Source organism: Lipotes vexillifer, unplaced genomic scaffold, assembly GCF_000442215.2.
Source record: "Lipotes vexillifer unplaced genomic scaffold, Lipotes_vexillifer_v1.1 scaffold1077, whole genome shotgun sequence".
In the NCBI taxonomy this organism is placed as follows: Eukaryota; Metazoa; Chordata; class Mammalia; order Artiodactyla; family Lipotidae; genus Lipotes; species Lipotes vexillifer.
The window spans coordinates 265176-276300 of NW_006784237.1; the positions used below are offsets into that span (position 1 = coordinate 265176).

Sequence of the window (11125 nt, forward strand, 5' to 3'; positions counted from 1 at the left end):
CTCTGGGAGGCCTCACTCCAACTGATATTCCCTGGGGTCTGAGGTTCTCTGTTAGTCCAGCGGTTTGGACTTGGAGCTCCCACCGCAGGAGCTCGGCCTGACCTCTGGCCTGGGAACCAAGATCCCGCAAGCTTTGTGGCGTGGTTAAATAAAAAAAAAAGGGAGAAAGAAAGAAAAAAAGGAGCAGTACAATATCAAAGAATAAAAAACAAAATAGAATTAGAAAGATAAAAATTATGTTAGGAAAAATAAAACTGTACTTGAGACAACTGCAAAAAGGTAAAATAAAACCACAACAGAAAAAAGGAAAAAAAAGAAAAGGGAGGTACAAGCCAAAAGGAGGGAACAATAACAAAGTATAAAGAATAAAATAAAATTAGAAAAGTAAAAGATATATTAGAAAAATTAAAAATATAAAAGAATCAACAACAGTGAATCAACAAGGTAAAACAGAACCCCAATCTAAAAGTGGAGAAAAGAAAAAAAAAAGCCTTGGCTCTGGGGATGGAGTTTAGGTGGGGGTGGAACTTAGGCAGGGGCAGAGTTTAGGTTGGGGTGGGACCTAGGTGGGTGGGGGGCTGATGTTTGAGCGTGGGGCGAGGCGCTGGCGGGGCAATGTTCAAGCGTGGGGCAGGGCCTCTGCTTAGGACCTGAGTGGAAGGGGAGAGGCAGCATGTCAGAAGGAGGGTCTCTGGAGTGTGGAGTTCAGGAGTTTGGAGCTGAGGCCCTGAGTGAGGGTGTGTGGGTGAGGTTTAGGCCCAGCTCGTTGGAAGGGGTCTCCCAGTGTAGGGGCAGGGCTTGGGTTCTGTGCTGCTGGAGGGAGGCTCGGAGGGCAGAGGATTAGGCCCGGGAACCCAACAGGCTCCTTGGTGCCTAAGTGGACAGGGAAAGTACTGGCCGCATTCCCATCCATTCCTCTGTGCCCCTCCCCCATCTCCCCCACGGTCTCCCCCATCACTGCTGGACCCCTAACCATGGGTGGGTCCCATTGGGTGTAGGAACTCCTCCCCTCCCACAGCCACCCCTCAGGGGTGCCGGTTCCGGAGGTCCCGCCTTTACTTTTGCTCCCCCTTCCCTCCCTCCCACTCCCTCAGGACCCGCATGGCTGGAGGGGGCCTAGGTGGGCAGAGGATCAGGCCCAGGGTCTCAGCAGGTTCCTGGAGGCCTAAGTGGGCAGAGGAAACCTGGCCATTCTCCCTTGTGATCATCTTCCCTCCCAATGGTTCCCCAGTTTCCCCATTTTCCCCTCCCCCAGCTGCCCCTCAGGGTTGCCAGTCCTGTCCCGCCTCCACTTCTCCTCCTCCTTCACTCCCCCCATGCCCCACATCCCACCCATTTGCTGGGGGTTCCTCCCATCCCCTTAGCTGTCCATGGTCCCCCTCCGGGGCCTGGTAGGTGGTTGTGAGGAGGCACGAATTCCGCATCCTCCTTGTATGCCATCTTGACTCCACCCCTCTAGGTCTTCTGCTCTTTTTTTTTTTTTTTTTTTTTTTTTTTTTGGCAGTATGCAGGCCACTCACTGTTGTGGCCTCTCCTGTTGTGGAGCACAGGCTCCAGACGCACAGGCTCAGCCGCTATGGCTCACAGGCCCAGCCGCTCCGCGGCACGTGGGATCTCCCCGGACCAGGGCACGAACCCATGTCCCCTGCACTGGCAGGCGGATTCTCAACCACTGCGCCACCAGGGAAGCCCCTGCTCATTTTTTGATTGGGTTGTTAGTTTGTTTTTTAATACTGAGCTGCATGAGCTGTTTGTAAATTTTGGAGATTAATCCCTTGTTGGTTGCTTAGTTTGCAAATATTTTCTTCCATTCTTTGGGTTGTCTTTTTGTTTCATTTAAGGTTTCCTTTGCTGTGCAAAAGCTTTTGAGTTTAATTAGGTCCCATTTGTTTATTTTTGTTTTTTTCTAGGAGACGGATTGAAAACAATATTATGCGATTTATGTCGAAGAGTGTTCTGCCTATATTTTCCTCTAAGAGTTTTACAGTATCTGGTCTTACATTTAGGTCTTTAATCCATTTTGAGTTTATTTTTTTGTATGGTGTTAGAGAATTCTTTTACATGTAGCTGTCCAGTTTTCCCAGCCCTATTTATTGAAGAGACTGTCTTTTCTCCATTGTATATTCTTGCCTCCTTTGTCATAGATTAATTGACTGTAGGTGCATGGGTTTGTATTTGGGGTTTCTATTATTTTCCATTTATCTGTATTTCTCTTTTTGTGTCAGTACCATAATGTTTTGATTACAGTAGCTTTGTAGTATAGTCTGAAGTCAATTTGGCTGATTCCTCCAGCTCCATTTTTCTTTCTCAAGATCGCTTTTGCTATTCAGGGTTTTTTGTGTCTCCACACAAATTTTAAAATTTTTTGTTCTAGTTCTGTGAAAAATGTCATTGGTAATTTGAATGTGTAGCCTGTCTTGGGTAGTGTAGTCATTTTGACAATATAGATTCTTCTGATCTAAGAACATGGTATATCTTTCCATCTGTTTGTGTTGTCTTCTATTTCTTTCATCAGCATCTTATAGTTTTTCAGAGTACAGGTTTTTTGCCTCCTCAGGTAGGTTTATACCTAGGTATTTTATTCTTTTTAGTGTGATGGTAAATGGGGTCATTTTTAAAATTTCTCCTTCTGATCTTTCATTGTTAGTGTACAGAAATGAAAGGGATTTCTGTGTATTAATTTTGTTTCCTGCAACTTTACCAAATTCATTAATGAGCTCTAGTACTTTTCTGGTCTCTTGTGATTTGATGACTAACTTTACTGTTGTGTTTGGATTCCTTATTCTTGAGTGTGTGTGTATCTATTGTAGATTTTAGGTTTGCAGTTACCATGAGGTTTTGATACAGCAGTCTGTATATAAACAATATTGTTTTAAGTTGCTGGTCTTTTAATTTCAAATGCATTTCCAATATCCCGCATTTGTACTCTCCTCTTCTCATGATTGCTGGTTTTGATATCATATTTTTGTGTGGATGATTTGCTACCTTTACTGTATGTTTCCTTTCACTGGTGGACTTTTCCATTCATAATTTTCTTGTTTCTAGTTGTGGCCTTTTTTTGCTGCCTAGAGAAGTTCCATTAGCATTTGTTGTAAAGCTGGTCTGGTGGTGCTGAAGTCTCATAGTTTTTGCTTGTCTTCTCCTTCTCCTTCTTCCAGATACTACCTCTTGCAAATGCTTTTGTTAAAGGAATTCTTGCCGGGAGGCTCGGTGTGAACAGTAGGTTAAACACAGGGCTGCTTTGGTAGAGGTGAAGCAGAGATCCCCGCTTACCCTTCCCCCTTCCCGCACCCGAGGGATTCTGCACAGACCGGCTTTCAAGGGCCATGTGGGCAGTGTGTGTGTGGGCCTGCGTGCCTGTCTAGAGGTGGGTTGGAGAGGAAAGAGATTCTATTGTTCATAAAAATGTAACATGCTCAACAATTACTCCCCCCGCCCCCGCCCCCGTGCGCTTTTTTCTTTTCTAAATTACTTGCTTTTGTATTCTGGGCTCCCTAGAACTTGGATTGACTTGTAACTGAGCAAATACTTGTTTAGTTCTTGCTGAGCTGCTATCATGATGTGAGGCTTTAGAGAAATATATGGAGCAGTCCTGCCCCCAGAAAGTATCTAATCTAATTGGGAAGCCAAGATGGTCATCGTCCTGAGAGTGGTTCCAAATTTACAGGTTTTCATTTCTGTTCTCTTGCCTGAATTTTAACTCTAATACTTTACCTGTCTGTCTGCCTCCTGGACAGTCTCTGCTTGGCTGTCCCACTCTCACCCGAGCTCAAAACTTCTAAACCTGGAGCTATGCTCTTTCTCAGAAAACCCAGAAAGTTCACAACATCAACATCAGAGTTGTCTGCTAAAAGAACAAAAGCACTGAGGAGCATCAGGAGACAGCAGGGATCATCAAAGTGACAAAAGCAACACAGATAATTGGGGAGAGTTGCCATTAAATATGTGAAGTCCATCATGCATGACAGGGAAGAGGTGTGTCCTGCAGGGAATGTATACCAACATCACCTCGACTAGTCTCAGATGTCTTGTGACACTCTCTCTATGTTAATGTGATGGTAGTATTAAAAAACAGGCGTTTTATATATAAATGGCCTTTAATTGCTTGTCAACAACTACCACCACTGTTCAGCCAAAGAAATAGAAATCTGTTCCAAAAATGGAGGGAAAACTGGCCATGACGGATTTTCTCAAAGATGGTACTATGTACACAAAACCATATTTACTATAACTTCTGGGTGATGACTGGGATTTTCAAGGGTAATATTGACCTCGTCTGCTTGCTTAATTTTTTTTTAATTTTTATTGGAGTAGAGTTGATTTACAATGTTGTGTTAGTTTCAGGTGTACAGCAAAGCGAATCAGTTATACATATGCATATATCCACTCTTTCTTAGATTCTTTTCCCATATAGGCCATTACAGAGTACTGAGTAGAGTTCCCTGTGCTATACAGTAGGTCCTTATTAGTTATCTATTTCATATATAGTATCGTCTGCTTACTTTAAAATGAAAATACTGGGGGCTTCCCTGGTGGCGCAGTGGTTGAGAGTCTGCCTGCCAATGCAGGGGACACAGGTTCGTGCCCCAGTCTGGGAAGATCCCACATGCCGCGCAGCGGCTGGGCCCGTGAGCCATGGCCGCTGAGCCTGCGCGTCCGGAGCCTGTGCTCCGCAACGGGAGAGGCCACAACAGTGAGAGGCCCGCGTACCGAAAAAAAAAAAAAGAAAATACTCCGTGAATTGTGACTTCACTGTATTTGATTTTGCTACAGAGGACAAACTGAGGCTGCAGGTAGCAGACAATTGCTCGGTGTAAAGGAGAACTCCTAACAAGACAGCTGCCCAAAGGCACACTGGGTGACTGCGAGAGCAGTGTGCTTTCCTCCCAATTCAGACACAGACCAGGATGAATTCCTGCATTTGGAGGGAGGCTGAATTGAAAAGCCTCCCAAGTTCCTTACAACTAAACATTTCATGAGTGTATGAATATGAGTTCCTTTGGAAGTCAGAGAGGTGAGAAACTAAAATTAGAAGGCGTTTTCACAGAGGGGCCTTCCTGATGGAGGAGGTCATTGGGGCTTGCTTTGAAGGACTGCAAGGTTGGGGGGGTGAGGCAAGGAAAAGCGTTATTCTGGGTGTCAGAGGTGTGGAAGAGGCTAGGCAGGGGCAGGAGAATGAAGAGGCCAGCTGATGATGATGGAGGAAGAAAGAAATATGCTAGAAAGAGCCCCCTTGAGAGAGAGGATGAGTTGAACTGTGTTTGAGGCAGTGGTGAGCTTAGCAAAAACCTGACAGCTGTTCATACATTATCTGAGAAACCTGACAGTTGCCTAAGGACACGTGAAGTTTGGAGCAGCTCTGAAATGAAAAGAGGTGGGAAAACTGTACGCTGTGTTAAAGCTTCCTCCGTAGAGCTGAAGACCTGGGGTTTTCCTAAACACAAGGGCAGAGCTCCCAAGTAGGTCCAAGGCCAAGTAATTTGCTCTTTTTAGGTGTCTCACCCCTCTGTCTATCCTGAGATGAAAGGGCAGCGAGAAAAATCTGTGAACATCCCACTAAAGTCAGGACATGACATTTTAAGAACTTTATTTCCCCACAGAGGTGAAAAGGATTTTTTAAGAATATGATAAAGATGCGTTGTTCGTGAACAAACAAGTACAGAAATGGTACAAGATCCTTTGTTACATAACTGAAAGCAATCCTGACATGGAACTGTTTCAAAAGGACCTTTGCATGATTATCCATTTAGTAACTCTACTCTTGTATTTATAATGTAAATCATACAATAAAACCATTATTGTATAGTTTGCAGTAGTGTGCAGCTTTGAGCGAGGGTGTATCCTCTGGACTATAAATGACCAACCTCTGTTGTCACCCAGTCCCACCTGAGCCTCTAGAGATATGGCTGTGCATGTTTTGTGGGTGATCAAAGAAATATCATGATGGTCTTGTCAGAAACTCAAAAGCTGTGATGGTTCTAAGTAGTTTGCATGTCTCTATGTTTTCGTGTTATTGGGTTACCACTGTGTAACTCTGTATTTTTAATTTATTCCTTTTATCTATACAAAGGAAAGAAAGGAATACATTCAGAAAATTGGGAGCGACACAAATAATGTTTCAATCAGAGAGACCTCAAATCTAGAAATATCATTAACCTGGAGCAGGTGAAGTCCCAAACGATCTACTACGATCATCCGGTTGTCCAGGTGTGAGGAAGACACTGGTGTGAGCACAGAGGACTAATCACAACACTCATCATTGGGATAGTGAGGCTCCTTGGTAGAATAAAATATCAGCAAATTATGCTCACTCTGAGAAATAGACATAAGATTTTTGTAGCTTGGATTCTGGCAATACCCAGTATTGTTTATATCCCATTACCTTCTGCTATAGAATATTCTCTCTCCTTAGATCCTACCAGTTTATGATTAACCTTGATTTCAAATGAGTTTTCCAAGACATTGTAGTTTTTCCTCCTCTCTTTTTTTTTGGGGGGGGGGGCCACAGCCCCCAAGGCCCCTGTTACCCCCTCAGAGAGACACACAGATGGGGCCCCAGCACTAGATTTTATTGCTTCCCTGGCAGAGAGGAGGCATCCTTTGGGCAAGTCCTGGGGGCAAGTTTGGGGCACCTGGGGGAGTGTTTCTCATCTCTGTGGTGTGAGGCTCAGATTCGGAGCCGGGGGTTAGTGGAGGCTCTTAGAGGCTGAGGTTGGCGTAGGGGGCCTTGGTCTGGGCGGGGAGACTCTGCCAGTGAAAAGTAGATGGTCCCTCATCTTGGGTCTGTGAGCCCCTAGGGGGATCTGGGAGGGGCTGCGATATCTCAAGGAGAGAAGTTGACCCGGTGGGTCCATGAGAGCCCAGGGGCAGGGGGACACCGGAGGTTGTGTCCGCATCCTTCAGGGCCGGACAGGGGTCCCTGGCCACTGGGGCCCTTCTGTGGGTCAGCCCATGGGGCGACAAGGCTGCAGTGGGCACGCTGGGGCTCAGAGCTCATCGTGGTGACGTATCAGGTCCTCGCCGTAGTTGGTGGCCTGGCTGCCCACGAACATGTTCCAGTTGCCCAGGATGTCTCAGCCTTGCTCAGACGCCCGTCCTTGTCTGTGTCACTCTCGTGCAGCAAGTGGTTGGCCTCCACCAGCGGCTCGTCCTGGGCAGGGGGCAGCACCCAGTGGCCCACCTCACTCCCATCCAGCTGCCCGTCCTTGTTCAGATCTCGGAAGTCCCGGAACTGTTCCCGCTCCGTCTGCACCCAGGCTGGCTCCTCCTCCCCGGGCTCTGCCGAGTACAGATCCGCTGGTGTTGGGGGTGAGAGGGGGCGACATCAGGGGCAGTTCCTGGGGCCTCCCAGCCTGGCTCTGACACTCCTGGAGCCCGGAACCTCGGACCACCCACTTCACTTTCCTTCACCTCAGTTTTCTCTTCTCCCTCCTCTCTTTTTAAATGTTCATACAAGTAGGATTTGGATGAGATGAGGGGAAAGGGACACTCAGGGCAAGGGAAGCAGCCTGAGTAAAGACAGTATATTCAGGTAGGAGGGAAACCAGAGGGGAAGCAGCCAGGCTGGGACAGATGATTCCTCCTGGAGGGGGAATAGTGGAAGGTTAAGGAGAAGCATTTTGGTGGGCGATCTTATATAGCAGTGGACGTGCTGGGTTATAGAGCAGTGAGATGGGGGCCAAAGAGGGGATGTGGCAGAGGAGAATATGACAACTCATAGGCAGGTCATTATGAGGAACAATGCGGGCAACTGGGTGGCTTCTGAGTGCAGAGCTAGGGAACAGTCCACAAGACCACCCTCATGCAGACAACGAGTTCAAGTTTGGGGGACCCCAAGGCCAACTTCAGTTTCAATATTTTGCTAGCAAGACTCACAAAACTTACTGAAAGTTGTTAATACATGTTAAACCACGGTTATGACGTATTACAGTAAAACAATACAGAAGAAAGTAAGCCAAGGGAAGAGATGCATGGGGAAGCGTCCAGGAGAGTTCTAAACTCAAGAACTTCCAATTGGAGTGTGGAAAGCATTAACATTTCCAGGAGCAATGTGAGACAATGAGCACAAATTATTGCCAATCAGCAAAGCTCACCTAAGCCTTGGTGTCCGGGGTTTTTATGGGAGCTCAGTTACATAGACCTGAATGGCCACCCACATTGCTGACCTCAGTATCCAGCCCCTCTGGAGGTCTAGCTGGTGCCACGTGACCCAAAGCCTCCAGCCTTAATCACACTGTTGGAGTATTGGTGTGACCCATGGCCCTCAGACACTCTGATCAGACATGACATTCCAAGGGCTCAGAGGTCACCTCCCAGGGACCAAGGGAAAAAGCCAGACCTCCCTTTCGGGTGCAGTTAATTCTTTACTACACACTGAGGTAACACACTTTTGCCTCTTTTTTCTTCTCCCTCACATTTCTGTCCCTTCCTTTCCCGAAATATTTTAACGTTCAAAACAATCAATGTCCCGAAGGACCTCTTCTCAGCTAATGTCAAGTCAGGCTACAGTCATAGTGACTGGGCTGCGAGAAATGAGAGCAGAGTCAGTGGCGTGTCTTCCTCCCCAGCTTGACAAACTCCACGGAGGGCACTTGGTAGATCTCGTGGTGCCAGGTCCCTGGAGAATGTTATCTGCAAGGATGACTTCTACTAACTTGGGAAATCACAACAAATAGAAATTACCTCCGAGGCCAAGGACTAAAAGTCTGATTTCCACGGTAACATAGAGATCGCACCTCTCTGCTAGGGATGGAGAATATATGGCCCCAGAAGACTTATTCTGGGGCCATATATTCTCAAACAATGAGATTTCTTTAAAAAAACAAAAATTACCCCAAAGAAAGTGACTATGTGATTTAGATCAGGCTGCCTCAAAGCCTTAGGACAGTTCCCTTTAGAGCTCTCCCAGGTGGCTTTTTGTTTTACTTACGATTTCTTTCTTGGTCAACTTGTTTCCTTCATTGAATGCTTAGCCCAGAGAAAGCCTTCTCAGATAATGGGGAGCTTTTTCTTCCTGCAGATGTTGCCATCGTGAATCATAGTTCATCTTCAGGCTTGCTTAATCATCTATCTGTAGAGATTTCTATGAGGGTTGCCTGCCTTAAACATTTTTTAAAAATTATTTGGAAAAAGCAGGTTTGTCTCAGCTTTGGGCTTAGGGCTGCATTATAAATGCTAAAGGGCTTTATTTGCAAATAAAATGTTTTCCACAAGCACTTGTCTAACCAAATCACAGAGCACAAAAATAAGAGGACTTGAATTGACAAAAACGATCATTATTTGCCAAGGGAAACTCTTTCAAATGTGCTTATACCTATCCACATCTGCTTTTTGATCTTGGGGCCCAAAACCCTCTTGATTTAAGTGTTTTGCCTAGGGTGCACTTATCTCAGAATTGTGACATGAAATAAATAGGGAAAGTAAACAGCATTATTTTAAAATAATGCAATTTGTATCTAATGTGGTCATGTGTGGTACTCTAACTTATTATGTGGAACTGTAATTTGCAATACTTCATATCCTACATTTTAAAACGAACCTAGGGTTTTCTCCGACGTTTTCAAAAGTCATTATGATATTTTCATATTGTCATTAACATTGATTATGCTACCATTCTAGTGTTCTGCTTTATATATTTTAATTAAATGTTTTAGATTGTGTACTTGAACCCTGAGGCAATTTTAACATGAAAGGGACAATTTTATAAATGGAAAAAAATAAAACCTTACAAAATGATTGGTGTGTTCCCTGCTGCACAGAACATTTAAGAGCCAGAATTCCTGCCTCAAAATGTTTCCAGGCTAAGTAAAATTATAAGGAAAATTAGATGCTTTCAAAATGTCAAGAGTTAGCTCTTTTATTTGGTTTGATTTTGGGTTTGTTTGATATAGGCATGAAACCTTTTCTCCTTATAGAGGAGTCCCTTTTTGCTGAAGAGAAGGTAGTATAAAGCTTTATTATATGATTATTTGTAATCATTTAAAAATTGGACACAATGTAGGTGTCCCAAAATAGGGGGCTAGTTGCATGGTTAGGTAGCATCCACACCATGTAATAACACATGTTTCCTATATGTTAAGAGAAAAAAATCAGATCATAATCAGTATACACAGAAGAGTCCTTATTTTATTAAGAAAAAATATGCAGAATATGAATAATATGTGTAAATATGCATGGAAAACCCTGAAGGTCTATTTACACCAGGTTAGTAGTGGTCTCTCTGCATGAACGTGACATGATTTGAACAATCATAAATCCCTCAATCTTTTAGAGATGAAGGGACTTGGAGATCATTTAATTCAGTTTCTCATTAATTCACCAGATAATTCATTCCATTTACAGACTGATCCAAATATTCAGGAGTTCTCTCTTAAATGGAATTCCTACCTGCCTCCCTGTAGGTTCCACTAGCTGCTGCCCTCTCTGCCCTCGGGAGACGTGTGGAATAAATCCAGTTCCTTATACATCACTGCTCTTCAGCTATTTAAAGACTACTACTCCTTCCTAAATCTTCTTTTCTTCAGGGTAACATCCCTAATTTATTCAATCATTCTTTGTGATTTCCCAACTCCTCCTATGGCCCCGATTCATTTTTCTGGAGGTCATGGAATTGTTGGCATATCCCTCTGGGTCATCCAGAACAGACCCCCATGTTCAAGTGCGCTCAAGCCAGCCCAAATCCAGTGGACCTTGTTTTCTCCTTTGATCTCTAACCTGTAAAGGCCACGGTTTGTACCAACTTGAAGTCAATGAAAACTTTTCCAGAGATTTTCTATATGAGCGACTGTTAAGGGCCATGTTCCCCAATTTGAATTCATTCTATGAATTCTTTGACTCCAAAGCAGGATCTATACAGCTATAACAAGCTGCAATTCAGCTTCCAGCCTTTCTATTAATCCTTACTAAGCCATATCTTATTTGTTTTATTCTACATCCAAGTCTGTCAAACTCATTTCAAATCTTGATTCTGTCCAGCAATGTGTTACCTCTTTTTCAGTTTTTTGTACTTCCTATATTGATAAGTAAACCATCTGTATCTTTTTTTTTTTTTTTTTTTCAGTACGCGGGCCTCTCACTGTTGTGGCCTCTCCTGTTTCAGAGCACAGGCTCTGGACGCGCAGGCTCA

The 11125-nt window shown here is 44.5% G+C and overlaps 1 pseudogene; it reads right to left on the bottom strand.

Annotated features, from left to right (window-relative positions):
* Nucleotides 1–6986: 6986 nt before the first annotated feature.
* LOC103084964 (reticulocalbin-3-like) lies at nucleotides 6987–10797 on the bottom strand (annotated as a pseudogene).
* Nucleotides 10798–11125: the final 328 nt, after the last annotated feature.